General features: G+C 34.9%; 1 non-coding gene across 1 annotated transcript; it reads right to left on the bottom strand.

Moving 5' to 3' along the window:
- Window positions 1-9,959: 9,959 nt before the first annotated feature.
- Window positions 9,960-10,122, bottom strand: LOC134991006 (U1 spliceosomal RNA). Its single transcript, XR_010195467.1, has one exon. It is a non-coding gene; the product is annotated as a U1 spliceosomal RNA (small nuclear RNA).
- Between the last annotated feature and the right edge of the window lie 11,538 nt (window positions 10,123-21,660).

Below are 21,660 nucleotides of genomic sequence, written 5' to 3'. Positions count from 1 at the left end.
TATAAAATCACTGAATCAAATCTAACTCTGATTACATCAGAGAAGGCCAGGTACCCTACACCATAACAGGGTGTTTGAAATTTTGACTTGTCTACTTAAAGATCACCAAAATCTGATAACAAGGTCAATTAAGTCCCTGGGTGGGATTGAACCACCAACCTTTTGGTTAAAAGCCTTACACACTAACTGATTGCGCCTCCGCGACACTTTGCAAAAGTACATACTGACAAAGGCTAATAAGCATTCATCTAGAACGATTCCTAGAAACATTTTAAAAAGTCAATAATGTGGAGAGTTTTTGTATGATGTTTCTTCCATCAACCAATGAAGAAACACATTGGTACTTTCCCATGATGAGTGAGTGCTTCAGGATCTCTTGCACTTACATGTGCAGCAGAGTACTGTAATGGAAGCATGCTGGGTCCATAACCCAGAGGTAGGCAGATTGAAACTATCCTCTGCTATATGCATTTTTTTTTTGTTAATTAAAGTAATCCAAAACTGGGATTGATATTTTTGCTCTTTTATTTTTACTTAAAGTACAATAACTTTTACCATTTTAATTTGTTTTAATAGTATATTGACAGTATTGTTTTCTTTCAAAAATCCAATTAATTTTCTTTACCCGATTATTAAAATGGTAATTGACAAAAGCAAACTACATTGTCACCAGAAGAGCAATACAAAATGTACAAGTGATATATTAAAATCATCTTTCCAGCTTGAATTTCAATGATGCATTGGGGCAACGATTTTGTGAGAAACATCTTCACCCTTAAATAAAGATTTTCTTAATTCCTTACCTGTGTGCTAATTAGATATCACCTTGTTTTCACATTAAACAGACTTCCACATGAGAAAGCAGCAAGGATGCAGTGGCGTTAATGTTTCCTGGTGTCAACCTGTATTATTTCAGTAGATATTGAAATGAGGATGCATCTTGCTGCCTTTCCAATGAAGCAAGTTTAATTTAGTAATAGGTGAAAAACCATCCCTACAAAGATGTTAATCAGATACTTGGCTTTGTGGACACTTTTCAGAGAACAAATTTGTTAGCATAAAAATAAAGCCAGAAAATGAAGAGCTGTTTAATCAGTCAATTGGATTTTTTTGCCAGCATATTTCTTTTTCTCTGCAACCCACTGCTAAATTGTGCTTCCTAGCTGTTTTTATAAAATCACTGAATCAAATCTAACTCTGATTACATCAGAGAAGGCCAGGTACCCTACACCATAACAGGGGTTTTCGAAATTTTGACTTGTCTACTTAAATATCACCAAAATCTGATCACAAGGTCAATTACGTCCCTGGGTGGGATTGAACCACCAACCTTTTGATTAATAGCTGAACACACTAACCGATTGCGCCACAGAGACACTTTGCAAAAAGTACATACTGACAAAGACTAATAAGCATTCATCTAGAACGTTTCCTAGAAAAACTTTAAAAAGTCAATAATCTGGAGAGTTTTTGTAAGATGTTTCTTCCAGCAACCAATGAAGAAACACATTGGTACTTTCGCATGATGAGTGAGTGCTTCAGGATCTCTTGCACTTACATGTGCAGCAGAGTACTGCACTGGAAGCATGCTGGGCCCATAACCCAGAGGTAGGCAGATTGAAACTATCCTTTGCTATATGCATTTTTTTTTTGTTCATTAAAGTAATCCAAAACTGGGATTGATATTTTAGCTTTTATTTTTACTTAAAGTACAATAACTTTTACCATTTTAATTTTTTTTAATAGTATATTGACAGTATTGTTTTCTTTCAAAAATCCAATTAATTTTCTTTACCCGATTATTAAAATGGTAATTGACAAAAACAAACTACATTGTCACCAGAAGAGCAATACAAAATGTACAAGTGATATATTAAAATCATCTTTTCAGCTTGAATTTCAATGATGCATTGGGGCAACGATTTTGTGAGAAACATCTTCACCCTTAAATAAAGATTTTCTTAATTCCTTACCTGTGTGCTAATTAGATATCACCTTGTTTTCACATTAAACAGACTTCCACATGAGAAAGCAGCAAGGATGCAGTGGCGTTAATGTTTCCTGGTGTCAACCTGTATTATTTCAGTAGATATTGAAATGAGGATGCATCTTGCTGCCTTTCCAATGAAGCAAGTTTAATTTAGTAATAGGTGAAAAACCATCACTACAAATATGTTAATCAGATACTTGGCTTTGTGGACACTTTTCAGAGAACAAATTAGTTAGCATAAAAATAAAGCCAGAAAATGAAGAGCTGTTTAATCATTCAATTGGATTTTTCTGCCAGCATATTTCTTTTTCTCTGCAACCCACTGCTAAATTGTGCTTCCTAGCTGTTTTTATAAAATCACTGAATCAAATCTAACTACATCAGAGAAGGCCAGGTACCCTACACCATAAGAGGGGGTTTGCAATTTTGACTTGTCTACTTAAATATCACCAAAATCTGATCACAAGGTCAATTACGTCCCTGGGTGGGATTGAACCACCAACCTTTTGATTAATAGCTGAACACACTAACCGATTGCGCCACAGAGACACTTTGCGAAAAGTATATACTGACAAAGACTAATAAGCATTCATCTAGAACGTTTCCTAGAAAAACTTTAAAAAGTCAATAATCTGGAGAGTGTTTGTAAGATGTTTCTTCCAGCAACCAATGAAGAAACACATTGGTACTTTCGCATGATGAGTGAGTGCTTCAGGATCTCTTGCACTTACATGTGCAGCAGAGTACTGCACTGGAAGCATGCTGGGCCCATAACCCAGAGGTAGGCAGATTGAAACTATCCTTTGCTATATGCATTTTTTTTTTGTTCATTAAAGTAATCCAAAACTGGGATTGATATTTTAGCTTTTATTTTTACTTAAAGTACAATAACTTTTACCATTTTAATTTTTTTTAATAGTATATTGACAGTATTGTTTTCTTTCAAAAATCCAATTAATTTTCTTTACCCGATTATTAAAATGGTAATTGACAAAAACAAACTACATTGTCACCAGAAGAGCAATACAAAATGTACAAGTGATATATTAAAATCATCTTTCCAGCTTGAATTTCAATGATGCATTGGGGCAACGATTTTGTGAGAAACATCTTCACCCTTAAATAAAGATTTTCTTAATTCCTTACCTGTGTGCTAATTAGATATCACCTTGTTTTCACATTAAACAGACTTCCACATGAGAAAGCAGCAAGGATGCAGTGGCGTTAATGTTTCCTGGTGTCAACCTGTATTATTTCAGTAGATATTGAAATGAGGATGCATCTTGCTGCCTTTCCAATGAAGCAAGTTTAATTTAGTAATAGGTGAAAAACCATCCCTACAAATATGTTAATCAGATACTTGGCTTTGTGGACACTTTTCAGAGAACAAATTAGTTAGCATAAAAATAAAGCCAGAAAATGAAGAGCTGTTTAATCACTCAATTGGATTTTTCTGCCAGCATTTTTCTTTTTCTCTGCAACCCACTGCTAAATTGTGCTTCCTAGCTGTTTTTATAAAATCACTGAATCAAATCTAACTCTGATTACATCAGAGAAGGCCAGGTACCCTACACCATAACAGGGGGTTTGAAATTTTGACTTGTCTACTTAAAGATCACCAAAATCTGATAACAAGGTCAATTAAGTCCCTGGGTGGGATTGAACCACCAACCTTTTGGTTAAAAGCCTTACACACTAACTGATTGCGCCTCCGCGACACTTTGCAAAAGTACATACTGACAAAGGCTAATAAGCATTCATCTAGAACGATTCCTAGAAACATTTTAAAAAGTCAATAATGTGGAGAGTTTTTGTATGATGTTTCTTCCATCAACCAATGAAGAAACACATTGGTACTTTCCCATGATGAGTGAGTGCTTCAGGATCTCTTGCACTTACATGTGCAGCAGAGTACTGTAATGGAAGCATGCTGGGTCCATAACCCAGAGGTAGGCAGATTGAAACTATCCTCTGCTATATGCATTTTTTTTTTGTTAATTAAAGTAATCCAAAACTGGGATTGATATTTTTGCTCTTTTATTTTTACTTAAAGTACAATAACTTTTACCATTTTAATTTGTTTTAATAGTATATTGACAGTATTGTTTTCTTTCAAAAATCCAATTAATTTTCTTTACCCGATTATTAAAATGGTAATTGACAAAAGCAAACTACATTGTCACCAGAAGAGCAATACAAAATGTACAAGTGATATATTAAAATCATCTTTCCAGCTTGAATTTCAATGATGCATTGGGGCAACGATTTTGTGAGAAACATCTTCACCCTTAAATAAAGATTTTCTTAATTCCTTACCTGTGTGCTAATTAGATATCACCTTGTTTTCACATTAAACAGACTTCCACATGAGAAAGCAGCAAGGATGCAGTGGCGTTAATGTTTCCTGGTGTCAACCTGTATTATTTCAGTAGATATTGAAATGAGGATGCATCTTGCTGCCTTTCCAATGAAGCAAGTTTAATTTAGTAATAGGTGAAAAACCATCCCTACAAAGATGTTAATCAGATACTTGGCTTTGTGGACACTTTTCAGAGAACAAATTTGTTAGCATAAAAATAAAGCCAGAAAATGAAGAGCTGTTTAATCAGTCAATTGGATTTTTTTGCCAGCATATTTCTTTTTCTCTGCAACCCACTGCTAAATTGTGCTTCCTAGCTGTTTTTATAAAATCACTGAATCAAATCTAACTCTGATTACATCAGAGAAGGCCAGGTACCCTACACCATAACAGGGGTTTTCGAAATTTTGACTTGTCTACTTAAATATCACCAAAATCTGATCACAAGGTCAATTACGTCCCTGGGTGGGATTGAACCACCAACCTTTTGATTAATAGCTGAACACACTAACCGATTGCGCCACAGAGACACTTTGCGAAAAGTATATACTGACAAAGACTAATAAGCATTCATCTAGAACGTTTCCTAGAAAAACTTTAAAAAGTCAATAATCTGGAGAGTGTTTGTAAGATGTTTCTTCCAGCAACCAATGAAGAAACACATTGGTACTTTCGCATGATGAGTGAGTGCTTCAGGATCTCTTGCACTTACATGTGCAGCAGAGTACTGCACTGGAAGCATGCTGGGCCCATAACCCAGAGGTAGGCAGATTGAAACTATCCTTTGCTATATGCATTTTTTTTTTGTTCATTAAAGTAATCCAAAACTGGGATTGATATTTTAGCTTTTATTTTTACTTAAAGTACAATAACTTTTACCATTTTAATTTTTTTTAATAGTATATTGACAGTATTGTTTTCTTTCAAAAATCCAATTAATTTTCTTTACCTGATTATTAAAATGGTAATTGACAAAAACAAACTACATTGTCACCAGAAGAGCAATACAAAATGTACAAGTGATATATTAAAATCATCTTTTCAGCTTGAATTTCAATGATGCATTGGGGCAACGATTTTGTGAGAAACATCTTCACCCTTAAATAAAGATTTTCTTAATTCCTTACCTGTGTGCTAATTAGATATCACCTTGTTTTCACATTAAACAGACTTCCACATGAGAAAGCAGCAAGGATGCAGTGGCGTTAATGTTTCCTGGTGTCAACCTGTATTATTTCAGTAGATATTGAAATGAGGATGCATCTTGCTGCCTTTCCAATGAAGCAAGTTTAATTTAGTAATAGGTGAAAAACCATCACTACAAATATGTTAATCAGATACTTGGCTTTGTGGACACTTTTCAGAGAACAAATTAGTTAGCATAAAAATAAAGCCAGAAAATGAAGAGCTGTTTAATCATTCAATTGGATTTTTCTGCCAGCATATTTCTTTTTCTCTGCAACCCACTGCTAAATTGTGCTTCCTAGCTGTTTTTATAAAATCACTGAATCAAATCTAACTCTGATTACATCAGAGAAGGCCAGGTACCCTACACCATAAGAGGGGGTTTGCAATTTTGACTTGTCTACTTAAATATCACCAAAATCTGATCACAAGGTCAATTACGTCCCTGGGTGGGATTGAACCACCAACCTTTTGATTAATAGCTGAACACACTAACCGATTGCGCCACAGAGACACTTTGCGAAAAGTATATACTGACAAAGACTAATAAGCATTCATCTAGAACGTTTCCTAGAAAAACTTTAAAAAGTCAATAATCTGGAGAGTGTTTGTAAGATGTTTCTTCCAGCAACCAATGAAGAAACACATTGGTACTTTCGCATGATGAGTGAGTGCTTCAGGATCTCTTGCACTTACATGTGCAGCAGAGTACTGCAATGGAAGCATGCTGGGTCCATAACCCAGAGGTAGGCAGATTGAAACTATCCTTTGCTATATGCATTTTTTTTTGTTCATTAAAGTAATCCAAAACTGGGATTGATATTTTAGCTTTTATTTTTACTTAAAGTACAATAACTTTTACCATTTTAATTTGTTTTAATAGTATATTGACAGTATTGTTTTCTTTCAAAAATCCACTTAATTTTCTTTACCCTATTATTAAAATGGTAATTGACAAAAACAAACTACATTGTCACCAGAAGAGCAATATAAAATGTACAAGTGATATATTAAAATCATCTTTCCAGCTTGAATTTCAATGATGCATTGGGGCAACGATTTTGTGAGAAACATCTTCACCCTTAAATAAAGATTTTCTTAATTCCTTACCTGTGTGCTAATTAGATATCACCTTGTTTTCACATTAAACAGACTTCCACATGAGAAAGCAGCAAGGATGCAGTGGCGTTAATGTTTCCTGGTGTCAACCTGTATTATTTCAGTAGATATTGAAATGAGGATGCATCTTGCTGCCTTTCCAATGAAGCAAGTTTAATTTAGTAATAGATGAAAAACCATCCCTACAAATATGTTAATCAGATACTTGGCTTTGTGGACACTTTTCAGAGAACAAATTAGTTAGCATAAAAATAAAGCCAGAAAATGAAGAGCTGTTTAATCACTCAATTGGATTTTTCTGCCAGCATTTTTCTTTTTCTCTGCAACCCACTGCTAAATTGTGCTTCCTAGCTGTTTTTATAAAATCACTGAATCAAATCTAACTCTGATTACATCAGAGAAGGCCAGGTACCCTACACCATAACAGGGGGTTTGACATTTTGACTTGTCTACTTAAAGATCACCAAAATCTGATAACAAGGTCAATTAAGTCCCTGGGTGGGATTGAACCACCAACCTTTTGGTTAATAGCCTTACACACTAACTGATTGCGCCACCGCGACACTTTGCAAAAGTACATACTGACAAAGGCTAATAAGCATTCATCTAGAACGATTCCTAGAAACATTTTAAAAAGTCAATAATGTGGAGAGTTTTTGTATGATGTTTCTTCCATCAACCAATGAAGAAACACATTGGTACTTTCCCATGATGAGTGAGTGCTTCAGGATCTCTTGCACTTACATGTGCAGCAGAGTACTGTAATGGAAGCATGCTGGGTCCATAACCCAGGGGTAGGCAGATTGAAACTATCCTCTGCTATATGCATTTTTTTTTTGTTAATTAAAGTAATCCAAAACTGGGATTGATATTTTTGCTCTTTTATTTTTACTTAAAGTACAATAACTTTTACCATTTTAATTTTATTTTAATAGTATATTGACAGTATTGTTTTCTTTCAAAAATCCAATTAATTTTCTTTACCCGATTATTAAAATGGTTATTGACAAAAGCAAACTACATTGTCACCAGAAGAGCAATACAAAATGTACAAGTGATATATTAAAATCATCTTTCCAGCTTGAATTTCAATGATGCATTGGGGCAACGATTTTGTGAGAAACATCTTCACCCTTAAATAAAGATTTTCTTAATTCCTTACCTGTGTGCTTATTAGATATCACCTTGTTTTCACATTAAACAGACTTCCACATGAGAAAGCAGCAAGGATGCAGTGGCGTTAATGTTTCCTGGTGTCAACCTGTATTATTTCAGTAGATATTGAAATGAGGATGCATCTTGCTGCCTTTCCAATGAAGCAAGTTTAATTTAGTAATAGGTGAAAAACCATCCCTACAAAGATGTTAATCAGATACTTGGCTTTGTGGACACTTTTCAGAGAACAAATTTGTTAGCATAAAAATAAAGCCAGAAAATGAAGAGCTGTTTAATCAGTCAATTGGATTTTTTTGCCAGCATATTTCTTTTTCTCTGCAACCCACTGCTAAATTGTGCTTCCTAGCTGTTTTTATAAAATCACTGAATCAAATCTAACTCTGATTACATCAGAGAAGGCCAGGTACCCTACACCATAACAGGGGTTTTCGAAATTTTGACTTGTCTACTTAAATATCACCAAAATCTGATCACAAAGTCAATTACATCCCTGGGTGGGATTGAACCACCAACCTTTTGATTAATAGCTGAACACACTAACCGATTGCGCCACAGAGACACTTTGCAAAAAGTACATACTGACAAAGACTAATAAGCATTCATCTAGAACGTTTCCTAGAAAAACTTTAAAAAGTCAATAATCTGGAGAGTTTTTGTAAGATGTTTCTTCCAGCAACCAATGAAGAAACACATTGGTACTTTCGCATGATGAGTGAGTGCTTCAGGATCTCTTGCACTTACATGTGCAGCAGAGTACTGCACTGGAAGCATGCTGGGCCCATAACCCAGAGGTAGGCAGATTGAAACTATCCTTTGCTATATGCATTTTTTTTTTGTTCATTAAAGTAATCCAAAACTGGGATTGATATTTTAGCTTTTATTTTTACTTAAAGTACAATAACTTTTACCATTTTAATTTGTTTTAATAGTATATTGACAGTATTGTTTTCTTTCAAAAATCCAATTAATTTTCTTTACCCGATCATTAAAATGGTAATTGACAAAAACAAACTACATTGTCACCAGAAGAGCAATACAAAATGTACAAGTGATATATTAAAATCATCTTTCCAGCTTGAATTTCAATGATGCATTGGGGCAACGATTTTGTGAGAAACATCTTCACCCTTAAATAAAGATTTTCTTAATTCCTTACCTGTGTGCTAATTAGATATCACCTTGTTTTCACATTAAACAGACTTCCACATGAGAAAGCAGCAAGGATGCAGTGGCGTTAATGTTTCCTGGTGTCAACCTGTATTATTTCAGTAGATATTGAAATGAGGATGCATCTTGCTGCCTTTCCAATGAAGCAAGTTTAATTTAGTAATAGGTGAAAAACCATCCCTACAAAGATGTTAATCAGATACTTGGCTTTGTGGACACTTTTCAGAGAACAAATTTGTTAGCATAAAAATAAAGCCAGAAAATGAAGAGCTGTTTAATCAGTCAATTGGATTTTTTTGCCAGCATATTTCTTTTTCTCTGCAACCCACTGCTAAATTGTGCTTCCTAGCTGTTTTTATAAAATCACTGAATCAAATCTAACTCTGATTACATCAGAGAAGGCCAGGTACCCTACACCATAACAGGGGGTTTGAAATTTTGACTTGTCTACTTAAAGATCACCGAAATCTGATAACAAGGTCAATTACGTCCCTGGGTGGGATTGAATCACCAACCTTTAGGTTAATAGCCATACACACTAACTGATTGCGCCACAGCGACACTTTGCAAAAGTACATACTGACAAAGGCTAATAAGCATTCATCTAGAACGTTTCCTAGAAAAACTTTAAAAAGTCAATAATCTGGAGAATTTTTGTAAGAAACACATTGGTACATTCCCATGATGAGTGAGTGCTTCAGGATCTCTTGCACTTACATGGGCTATTAACCAAAAGGTTCCCACCCAGTGATGTAATTGACCTTGTGATCAGATTTTGGTGATCTTTAAGTAGACAAGTCAAAATTTCAAACCCCCTCTTATGGTGTAGGGTACCTGGCCTTCTCTGACGTAATCAGAGTTAGATTTAATTAAGGTGCACAAGGGCATAGAAGGGAGCGGTTTAAGAAAAGAGAAGTGGAAACAGACAGCAAACTAGGCTGGAGAGAGACCTGAGACAAAGAGATCTGAATTATACGAGAGCCGACCAGGGGAAACACAAATTATGCAGTCAAGTTTCCCACATTTGGGGAAATCGCAGGAGCAGCACACCCAGAGTGCAATGGGTGAGCCTTTCCCTGGGAGAAGCACCTTCCTGATCATAGTATCTCACCTGGCAGGTAAGTAGGAGTTGGGCTAGTGCTGGGGAGGGTCGCTGCTCGGGTACCCCCCTGTCAAGTGAAGGAGATCCAACTGAGGCAGCACAAGGGAACTCTCGAAAGAAGAACAAGGCTAGAGGAAGATCTGAGACAAAGAAATCTGACTTTTACCAGAGCTGACCAGAGGAAAGCACAAACACAGTACCCCACTACCACCAGGAAACATTAACGCCACTGCATCCTTGCTGCTTTCTCATGTGGAAGTCTATTTAATGTGAAAACAAGGTGATATCTAATTAGCACACAGAAAAGAAAATTAAGTGAATTTTTGAAAGAAAACAATACTGTCAATATACTATTAAAACAAATTAAATTGGTAAAAGTTATTGTACTTTAAGTAAAAATAAAAGAGCAAAAATATCAATCCCAGTTTTGGATTACTTTAATTAACAAAAAAAATGCATATAGCAGAGGATAGTTTCAATCTTTCTACCTCTGGGTTATGGGCCCAGCATGCTTCCATTGCAGTACTCTGCTGCACATGTAAGTGCAAGAGATCCTGAAGCACTCACTCATCATGGGAAAGTACCAATGTGTTTCTTCATTGGTTGATGGCAGAAACATCTTACAAAAACACTCCAGATTATTGACTTTTTAAAGTTTTTCTAGGAAACGTTCTAGATGATTGTTTATTAGCCTTTGTCAGTATGTAATTTTGCAAAGTGTCGCTGTGGCGCAATCAGTTAGTGTGTATGGCTATTAACCAAAAGGTTGGTGGTTCAATCCCACCCAGGGATGTAATTGACTTTGTTATCAGATTTTGGTGATCTTTAAGTAGACAAGTCAAAATTTCAAACCCCCTGTTATGGTGGTAGGTATTTAGACTTCTCTGATGTAATCAGAGTTAGATTTGATTCAGTGATTTTATAAAAACAGCTAGGAAGCACAATTTAGCAGTGGGTTGCAGAGAAAAAGAAATATGCTGGCAAAAAAATCCAATTGAGTGATTAAACAGCTCTTGGATGGTTTTTCACCTATTACTAAATTAAACTTGCTTCATTGGAAAGGCAGCAAGATGCATCCTCATTTCAATATCTACTGAAATAATACAGGTTGACACCAGGAAACATTAACGCCACTGCATCCTTGCTGCTTTCTCATGTGGAAGTCTGTTTAATGTGAAAACAAGGTGATATCTTATTAGCACACAGGTAAGGAATTAAGAAAATCTTTATTAAAGGGTGAAGATGTTTCTCACAAAATCGTTGCCCCAATGCATCATTGAAATTCAAGCTGGAAAGATGATTTTAATATATCACTTGTACATTTTGTATTGCTCTTCTGGTGACAATGTAGTTTGTTTTTGTCAATTACCATTTTAATAATCGGGTAAAGAAAATTAATTGGATTTTTGAAAGAAAACAATACTGTCAATATACTATTAAAACAAATTAAAATGGTAAAAGTTATTGTACTTTAAGTAAAAATAAAAGAGCAAAAATATCAATCCCAGTTTTGGATTACTTTAATTAACAAAAAAAAATGCATATAGCAGAGGATAGTTTCAATCTGCCTACCTCTGGGTTATGGACCCGGCATGCTTCCATTACAGTACTCTGCTGCACATGTAAGTGCAAGAGGTCCTGAAGCACTCACTTATCATGGGAAAGTTCCAATGTGTTTCTTTATTGGTTGATGGAAGAAACATCTTACAAAAACTCTCCACATTATTGACTTTTTAAAATGTTTCTAGGAAACGTTCTAGATGAATGCTTATTAGCATTTGTCAGTATGTACTTTTGCAAAGTGTCGCTGTGGCGCAATCAGTCTGTGTGTATGGTTATTAACTAAAAGGTTGGTGGTTCAATCCCACCCAGGGACGTAATTGACCTTGTTATCAGATTTTGGTGATCTTTAAGTAGACAAGTCAAAATTTCAAACCCCCTGTTATGGTGTAGGGTACCTGGCCTTCTCTGATGTAATCAGAGTTAGATTTGATTCAGTGATTTTATAAAAACAGCTAGGAAGCACAATTTAGCAGTGAGTTGCAGAGAAAAAGAAATATGCTGGCAAAAAAATCCAATTGAGTGATTAAACAGCTCTTCATTTTCTGGCTTTATTTTTATGCTAACAAATTTGTTCTCTGAAAAGTGTCCACAAAGCCAAGTCTCTGATTAACACCTTTGTAGGGATGGTTTTTCACCTATTACTAAATTAAACTTGCTTCATTGGAAAGGCAGCAAGATGCATCCTCATTTCAATGTCTACTGAAATAATACAGGTTGACACCAGGAAACATTAACGCCACTGCATCCTTGCTGCTTTCGCATGTGGAAGTCTGTTTAATGTGAAAACAAGGTGATATCTAATTAGCACACAGGTAAGGAATTAAGAAAATCTTTATTTAAGGGTGAAGATGTTTCTCACAAAATCGTTGCCCCAATGCATCATTGAAATTCAAGCTGGAAAGATGATTTTAATATATCACTTGTACATTTTGTATTGCTCTTCTGGTGACAATGTAGTTTGTTTTTGTCAATTACCATTATAAAAATAGGGTAAAGAAAATTAAGTGGATTTTTGAAAGAAAACAATACTGTCAATATACTATTAAAACAAATTAAAATGGTAAAAGTTATTGTACTTTAAAGTAAAAATAAAAGAGCAAAAATATCAATCCCAGTTTTGGATTACTTTAATTAACAATAAAAAATGCATATAGCAGAGGATAGTTTCAATCTGCCTACCTCTGGGTTATGGGCCCAGCATGTTTCCAATGCAGTACTCTGCTGCACATGTAAGTGCAAGAGATCCTGAAGCACTCACTCATCATGGGAAAGTACCAATGTGTTTCTTCGTTGGTTGATGGAAGAAACATCTTACAAAAACTCTCCAGATTATTGACTTTTTAAAGTTTTTCTAGGAAACGTTCTAGATGAATGCTTATTAGCCTTTGTCAGTATGTAAGTTTGCAAAGTGTCTCTGTGGCGCAATCGGTTAGTGTGTTTGGTTATTAATCAAAGGGTTGGTGGTTCAATCCCACCCAGGGATGTAATTGACCTTATTATCAGATTTTGGTGATATTTAAGTAGACTAGTCAAAATTTCAAACCCCCTCTTATGGTGTAGGGTACCTGGCCTTCTCTGATGTAATCAGAGTTAGATTTGATTAAGTGATTTTGTAAAAAACAGCTAGGAAGCACAATTTAGCAGTGGGTTGCAGAGAAAAAGAAATATGCTGGCAGAAAAATCCAATTGAGTGATTAAACTGCTCTTCATTTTCTGGCTTTATTTTTATGCTAACTAATTTGTTCTCTGAAAAGTGTCCACAAAGCCAAGTGTCTGATTAACATCTTTGTAGGGATGGTTTTTCACCTATTACTAAATTAAACTTGCTTCATTGGAAAGGCAGCAAGATGCATCCTCATTTCAATATCTACGGAAATAATACAGGTTGACACCAGGAAACATTAACGCCACTGCTTCTTTGCTGTTTTCTCATGTGGAAGTCTGTTTAATGTGAAAACAAGGTGATATCTAATTAGCACACAGGTAAGGAATTAAGAAAATCTTTATTTAAGGGTGAAGATGTTTCTCACAAAATTGTTGCCCCAATGCATCATTGAAATTCAAGCTGGAAAGATGATTTTAATATATCACTTGTACATTTTGTATTGCTCTTCTGGTGACAATGTAGTTTGTTTTTGTCAATTACCATTTTAATAATCGGGTAAAGAAAATTAATTGGATTTTTGAAAGAAAACAATACTGTCAATATACTATTAAAACAAATTAAAATGGTAAAAGTTATTGTACTTTAAGTAAAAATAAAAGAGCACAAATATCAATCCCAGTTTTGGATTACTTTAATTAACAAAAAAAATGCATATAGCAGAGGATAGTTTCAATCTGCCTACCTCTGGGTTATGGACCCAGCATGCTTCCATTACAGTACTCTGCTGCACATGTAAGTGCAAGAGATCCTGAAGCACTCACTCATCATGGGAAAGTACCAATGTGTTTCTTCATTGGTTGATGGAAGAAACATCTTACAAAAACTCTCCAGATTATTGACTATTTAAAGTTTTTATAGGAAACGTTCTAGATGAATGCTTATTAGCCTTTGTCAGTAAATACTTTTGCAAAGTGTCGCTGTGGCGCAATCAGTTAGTGTGTATGGCTATTAACCAAAAGGTTGGTGGTTCAACCCCACCCAGGGACGTAATTGACCTTGTTATCAGATTTTGTTGATCTTTAAGTAGACAAGTCAAAATTTCGAAAACCCCTGTTATGGTGTAGGGTACCTGGCCTTCTCTGATGTAATCAGAGTTAGATTTGATTCGGTGATTTTATAAAAACAGCTAGGAAGCACAATTTAGCAGTGGGTTGCAGAGAAAAAGAAATATGCTGGCAAAAAAATCCAATTGAGTGATTAAACAGCTCTTCATTTTCTGGCTTTATTTTTATGCTAACAAATTTGTTCTCTGAAAAGTGTCCACAAAGCCAAGTATCTGATTAACATCTTTGTAGGGATGGTTTTTCACCTATTACTAAATTAAACTTGCTTCATTGGAAAGGCAGCAAGATGCATCCTCATTTCAATATCTACTGAAATAATACAGGTTGACACCAGGAAACATTAACGCCACTGCATCCTTGCTGCTTTCTCATGTGGAAGTCTGTTTAATGTGAAAACAAGGTGATATCTAATTAGCACACAGGTAAGGAATTAAGAAAATCTTTATTTAAGGGTGAAGATTTTTCTCACAAAATCGTTGCCCCAATGCATCATTGAAATTCAAGCTGGAAAGATGATTTTAATATATCACTTGTACATTTTGTATTGCTCTTCTGGTGACAATGTAGTTTGCTTTTGTCAATTACCATTTTAATAATCGGGTAAAGAAAATTAATTGGATTTTTGAAAGAAAACAATACTGTCAATATACTATTAAAACAAATTAAAATGGTAAAAGTTATTGTACTTTAAGTAAAAATAAAAGAGCAAAAATATCAATCCCAGTTTTGGATTACTTTAATTAACAAAAAAAATGCATATAGCAGAGGATAGTTTCAATCTGCCTACCTCTGGGTTATGGACCCAGCATGCTTCCATTACAGTACTCTGCTGCACATGTAAGTGCAAGAGATCCTGAAGCACTCACTCATCATGGGAAAGTACCAATGTGTTTCTTCATTGGTTGATGGAAGAAACATCTTACAAAAACTCTCCACATTATTGACTTTTTAAAATGTTTCTAGGAATCGTTCTAGATGAATGCTTATTAGTCTTTGTCAGTAAGTACTTTTGCAAAGTGTCGCTGTGGCGCAATCAGTTAGTGTGTGAGGCTATTAACCAAAAGGTTGGTGGTTCAATCCCACCCGGGGACTTAATTGACCTTGTTATCAGATTTTGGTGATCTTTAAGTAGACAAGTCAAAATTTCAAACCCCCTGTTATGGTGTAGGGTACCTGGCCTTCTCTGATGTAATCAGAGTTAGATTTGATTTAGTGATTTTATAAAAACAGCTAGGAAGCACAATTTAGCAGTGGGTTTCAGAGAAAAAGAAATATGCTGGCAAAAAAATCCAATTGAGTGATTAAACAGCTCTTCATTTTCTGGCTTTATTTTTATGCTAACAAATTTGTTCTCTGAAAAGTGTCCACAAAGCCAAGTATCTGATTAACATCTTTGTAGGGATGGTTTTTCACCTATTACTAAATTAAACTTGCTTCATTGGAAAGGCAGCAAGATGCATCCTCATTTCAATATCTACGGAAATAATACAGGTTGACACCAGGAAACATTAACGCCACTGCATCTTTGCTGTTTTCTCATGTGGAAGTCTGTTTAATGTGAAAACAAGGTGATATCTAATTAGCACACAGGTAAGGAATTAAGAAAATCTTTATTTAAGGGTGAAGATGTTTCTCACAAAATCGTTGCCCCAATGCATCATTGAAATTCAAGCTGGAAAGATGATTTTAATATATCACTTGTACATTTTGTATTGCTCTTCTGGTGACAATGTAGTTTGTTTTTGTCAATTACCATTTTAATAATCGGGTAAAGAAAATTAATTGGATTTTTGAAAGAAAACAATACTGTCAATATACTATTAAAACAAATTAAAATGGTAAAAGTTATTGTACTTTAAGTAAAAATAAAAGAGCACAAATATCAATCCCAGTTTTGGATTACTTTAATTAACAAAAAAAATGCATATAGCAGAGGATAGTTTCAATCTGCCTACCTCTGGGTTATGGACCCAGCATGCTTCCATTACAGTACTCTGCTGCACATGTAAGTGCAAGAGATCCTGAAGCACTCACTCATCATGGGAAAGTACCAATGTGTTTCTTCATTGGTTGATGGAAGAAACATCTTACAAAAACTCTCCAGATTATTGACTATTTAAAGTTTTTATAGGAAACGTTCTAGATGAATGCTTATTAGCCTTTGTCAGTAAATACTTTTGCAAAGTGTCGCTGTGGCGCAATCAGTTAGTGTGTATGGCTATTAACCAAAAGGTTGGTGGTTCAACCCCACCCAGGGACGTAATTGACCTTGTTATCAGATTTTGTTGATCTTTAAGTAGACAAGTCAAAATTTCGAAAACCCCTGTTATGGTGTAGGGTACCTGGCCTTCTCTGATGTAATCAGAGTTAGATTTGATTCGGTGATTTTATAAAAACAGCTAGGAAGCACAATTTAGCAGTGGGTTGCAGAGAAAAAGAAATATGCTGGCAAAAAAATCCAATTGAGTGATTAAACAGCTCTTCATTTTCTGGCTTTATTTTTATGCTAACAAATTTGTTCTCTGAAAAGTGTCCACAAAGCCAAGTATCTGATTAACATCTTTGTAGGGATGGTTTTTCACCTATTACTAAATTAAACTTGCTTCATTGGAAAGGCAGCAAGATGCATCCTCATTTCAATATCTACTGAAATAATACAGGTTGACACCAGGAAACATTAACGCCACTGCATCCTTGCTGCTTTCTCATGTGGAAGTCTGTTTAATGTGAAAACAAGGTGATATCTAATTAGCACACAGGTAAGGAATTAAGAAAATCTTTATTTAAGGGTGAAGATTTTTCTCACAAAATCGTTGCCCCAATGCATCATTGAAATTCAAGCTGGAAAGATGATTTTAATATATCACTTGTACATTTTGTATTGCTCTTCTGGTGACAATGTAGTTTGCTTTTGTCAATTACCATTTTAATAATCGGGTAAAGAAAATTAATTGGATTTTTGAAAGAAAACAATACTGTCAATATACTATTAAAACAAATTAAAATGGTAAAAGTTATTGTACTTTAAGTAAAAATAAAAGAGCAAAAATATCAATCCCAGTTTTGGATTACTTTAATTAACAAAAAAAATGCATATAGCAGAGGATAGTTTCAATCTGCCTACCTCTGGGTTATGGACCCAGCATGCTTCCATTACAGTACTCTGCTGCACATGTAAGTGCAAGAGATCCTGAAGCACTCACTCATCATGGGAAAGTACCAATGTGTTTCTTCATTGGTTGATGGAAGAAACATCTTACAAAAACTCTCCACATTATTGACTTTTTAAAATGTTTCTAGGAATCGTTCTAGATGAATGCTTATTAGTCTTTGTCAGTAAGTACTTTTGCAAAGTGTCGCTGTGGCGCAATCAGTTAGTGTGTGAGGCTATTAACCAAAAGGTTGGTGGTTCAATCCCACCCAGGGACTTAATTGACCTTGTTATCAGATTTTGGTGATCTTTAAGTAGACAAGTCAAAATTTCAAACCCCCTGTTATGGTGTAGGGTACCTGGCCTTCTCTGATGTAATCAGAGTTAGATTTGATTTAGTGATTTTATAAAAACAGCTAGGAAGCACAATTTAGCAGTGAGTTGCAGAGAAAAAGAAATATGCTGGCAAAAAAATCCAATTGAGTGATTAAACAGCTCTTCATTTTCTGGCTTTATTTTTATGCTAACAAATTTGTTCTCTGAAAAGTGTCCACAATGCCAAGTCTCTGATTAACATCTTTGTAGGGATGGTTTTTCACCTATTACTAAATTAAACTTGCTTCATTGGAAAGGCAGCAAGATGCATCCTCATTTCAATGTCTACTGAAATAATACAGGTTGACACCAGGAAACATTAACGCCACTGCATCCTTGCTGCTTTCGCATGTGGAAGTCTGTTTAATGTGAAAACAAGGTGATATCTAATTAGCACACAGGTAAGGAATTAAGAAAATCTTTATTTAAGGGTGAAGGTGTTTCTCACAAAATCGTTGCCCCAATGCATCATTGAAATTCAAGCTGGAAAGATGATTTTAATATATCACTTGTACATTTTGTATTGCTCTTCTGGTGACAATGTAGTTTGTTTTTGTCAATTACCATTATAATAATAGGGTAAAGAAAATTAAGTGGATTTTTGAAAGAAAACAATACTGTCAATATACTATTAAAACAAATTAAAATGGTAAAAGTTATTGTACTTTAAGTAAAAATAAAAGAGCAAAAATATCAATCCCAGTTTTGGATTACTTTAATTAACAATAAAAAATGCATATAGCAGAGGATAGTTTCAATCTGCCTACCTCTGGGTTATGGGCCCAGCATGCTTTCATTGCAGTACTCTGCTGCACATGTAAGTGCAAGAGATCCTGAAGCACTCACTCATCATGCGAAAGTACCAATGTGTTTCTTCATTGGTTGCTGGAAGAAACATCTTACAAAAACTCTCCAGATTATTGATTTTTTAAAGTTTTTCTAGGAAACGTTCTAGATGAATGCTTATTAGTCTTTGTCAGTATGTACTTTTTGCAAAGTGTCTCTGTGGCGCAATCGGTTAGTGTGTTCAGCTATTAATCAAAAGGTTGGTGGTTCAATCCCTCCCAGGGACATAATTGACCTTGTGATCAGATTTTGGTGATATTTAAGTAGACAAGTCAAAATTGCAAACCCCCTGTTATGGTGTAGGGTACCTGGCCTTCTCTGATGTAATCAGAGTTAGATTTGATTAAGTGATTTTATAAAAAAACAGCTAGGAAGCACAATTTAGCAGTGGGTTGCAGAGAAAAAGAATAATGCTGGCAGAAAAATCCAATTGAGTGATTAAACAGCTCTTCATTTTCTGGCTTTATTTTTATGATAACAAATTTGTTCTCTGAAAAGTGTCCACAAAGCCAAATATCTGATTAACATCTTTGTAGGGATGGTTTTTCACCTATTACTAAATTAAACTTGCTTCATTGGAAAGGCAGCAAGATGCATCCTCATTTCAATATCTACGGAAATAATACAGGTTGACACCAGGAAACATTAACGCCACTGCATCTTTACTGTTTTCTCATGTGGAAGTCTGTTTAATGTGAAAACAAGGTGATATCTAATTAGCACACAGGTAAGGAATTAAGAAAATCTTTATTTAAGGGTGAAGATGTTTCTCACAAAATCGTTGCCCCAATGCATCATTGAAATTCAAGCTGGAAAGATGATTTTAATATATCACTTGTACATTTTGTATTGCTCTTCTGGTGACAATGTAGTTGGTTTTTGTCAATTACCATTTTAATAATCGGGTAAAGAAAATTAAGTGGATTTTTGAAAGAAAACAATACTGTCAATATACTATTAAAACAAATTAAAATGGTAAAAGTTATTGTACTTTAAGTAAAAATAAAAGAGCAAAAATATCAATCCCAGTTTTGGATTACGTTATTTAACAAAAAAAAAATGCATATAGCAGAGGATAGTTTCAATCTGCCTACCTCTGGGTTATGGACCCAGCATGCTTCCATTACAGTACTCTGCTGCACATGTAAGTGCAAAAGATCCTGAAGCACTCACTCATCATGGGAAAGTACCAATGTGTTTCTTCATTGGTTGATGGAAGAAACATCTTACAAAAACTCTCCACATTATTGACTTTTTAAAATGTTTCTAGGAACCGTTCTAGATGAATGCTTATTAGCCTTTGTCAGTATGCACTTTTGCAAAGTGTCGCTGTGGCGCAATCAGTTAGTGTGTAAGGCTATTAACCAAAAGGTTGGTGGTTCAATCCCACCCAGGGACTTAATTGACCTTGTTATCAGATTTTGGTGATCTTTAAGTAGACAAGTCAAAATTTCAAACCCCCTGTTATGGTGTAGGGTACCTGGCCTTCTCTGATGTAGTTAGATTTGATTCAGTGATTTTATAAAAACAGCTAGGAAGCACAATTTAGCAGTGGGTTGCAGAGAAAAAGAAATATGCTGGCAGAAAAATCCAATTGAGTGATTAAACAGCTCTTCATTTTCTGGCTTTATTTTTATGCTAACTAATTTGTTCTCTGAAAAGTGTCCACAAAGCCAAGTATCTGATTAACATATTTGTAGGGATGGTTTTTCATCTATTACTAAATTAAACTTGCTTCATTGGAAAGGCAGCAAGATGCATCCTCATTTCAATATCTACTGAAATAATACAGGTTGACACCAGGAAACATTAACGCCACTGCATCCTTGCTGCTTTCTCATGTGGAAGTCTGTTTAATGTGAAAACAAGGTGATATCTAATTAGCACACAGGTAAGGAATTAAGAAAATCTTTATTTAAGGGTGAAGATGTTTCTCACATAATCGTTGCCCCAATGCATCATTGAAATTCAAGCTGGAAAGATGATTTTAATGTATCACTTGTACATTTTGTATTGCTCTTCTGGTGACAATGTAGTTTGTTTTTGTCAATTACCATTTTAATAATAGGGTAAAGAAAATTAAGTGGATTTTTGAAAGAAAACAATACTGTCAATATACTATTAAAACAAATTAAAATGGTAAAAGTTATTGTACTTTAAGTAAAAATAAAAGCTAAAATATCAATCCCAGTTTTGGATTACTTTAATGAACAAAAAAAAATGCATATAGCAAAGGATAGTTTCAATCTGCCTACCTCTGGGTTATGGGCCCAGCATGCTTCCATTGCAGTACTCTGCTGCACATTTAAGTGCAAGAGATCCTGAAGCACTCACTCATCATGCGAAAGTACCAATGTGTTTCTTCATTGGTTGCTGGAAGAAACATCTTACAAAAACTCTCCAGATTATTGACTTTTTAAAGTTTTTCTAGGAAACGTTCTAGATGAATGCTTATTAGTCTTTGTCAGTATGGACTTTTTGCAAAGTGTCTCTGTGGCGCAATCTGTTAGTGTGTTCAGCTATTAATCAAAAGGTTGGTGGTTCAATCCCACCCAGGGACGTAATTGACCTTGTGATCAGATTTTGGTGATATTTAAGTAGACAAGTCAAAATTGCAAACCCTCTCTTATGGTGTAGGGTACCTGGCCTTCTCTGATGTAATCAGAGTTAGATTTGATTAAGTGATTTTATAAAAAAACAGCTAGGAAGCACAATTTAGCAGTGGGTTGCAGAGAAAAAGAAAAATGCTGGCAGAAAAATCCAATTGAGTGATTAAACAGCTCTTCATTTTCTGGCTTTATTTTTATGATAACAAATTTGTTCTCTGAAAAGTGTCCACAAAGCCAAGTATCTGATTAACATCTTTGTAGGGATGGTTTTTCACCTATTACTAAATT

This window comes from Pseudophryne corroboree, unplaced genomic scaffold, assembly GCF_028390025.1.
Source record: "Pseudophryne corroboree isolate aPseCor3 unplaced genomic scaffold, aPseCor3.hap2 scaffold_1196, whole genome shotgun sequence".
Classification (NCBI taxonomy): domain Eukaryota; kingdom Metazoa; phylum Chordata; class Amphibia; order Anura; family Myobatrachidae; genus Pseudophryne; species Pseudophryne corroboree.
Note: the sequence above shows the minus strand (reverse complement) of the source record. Positions and strands in the feature narration are given on the sequence as shown.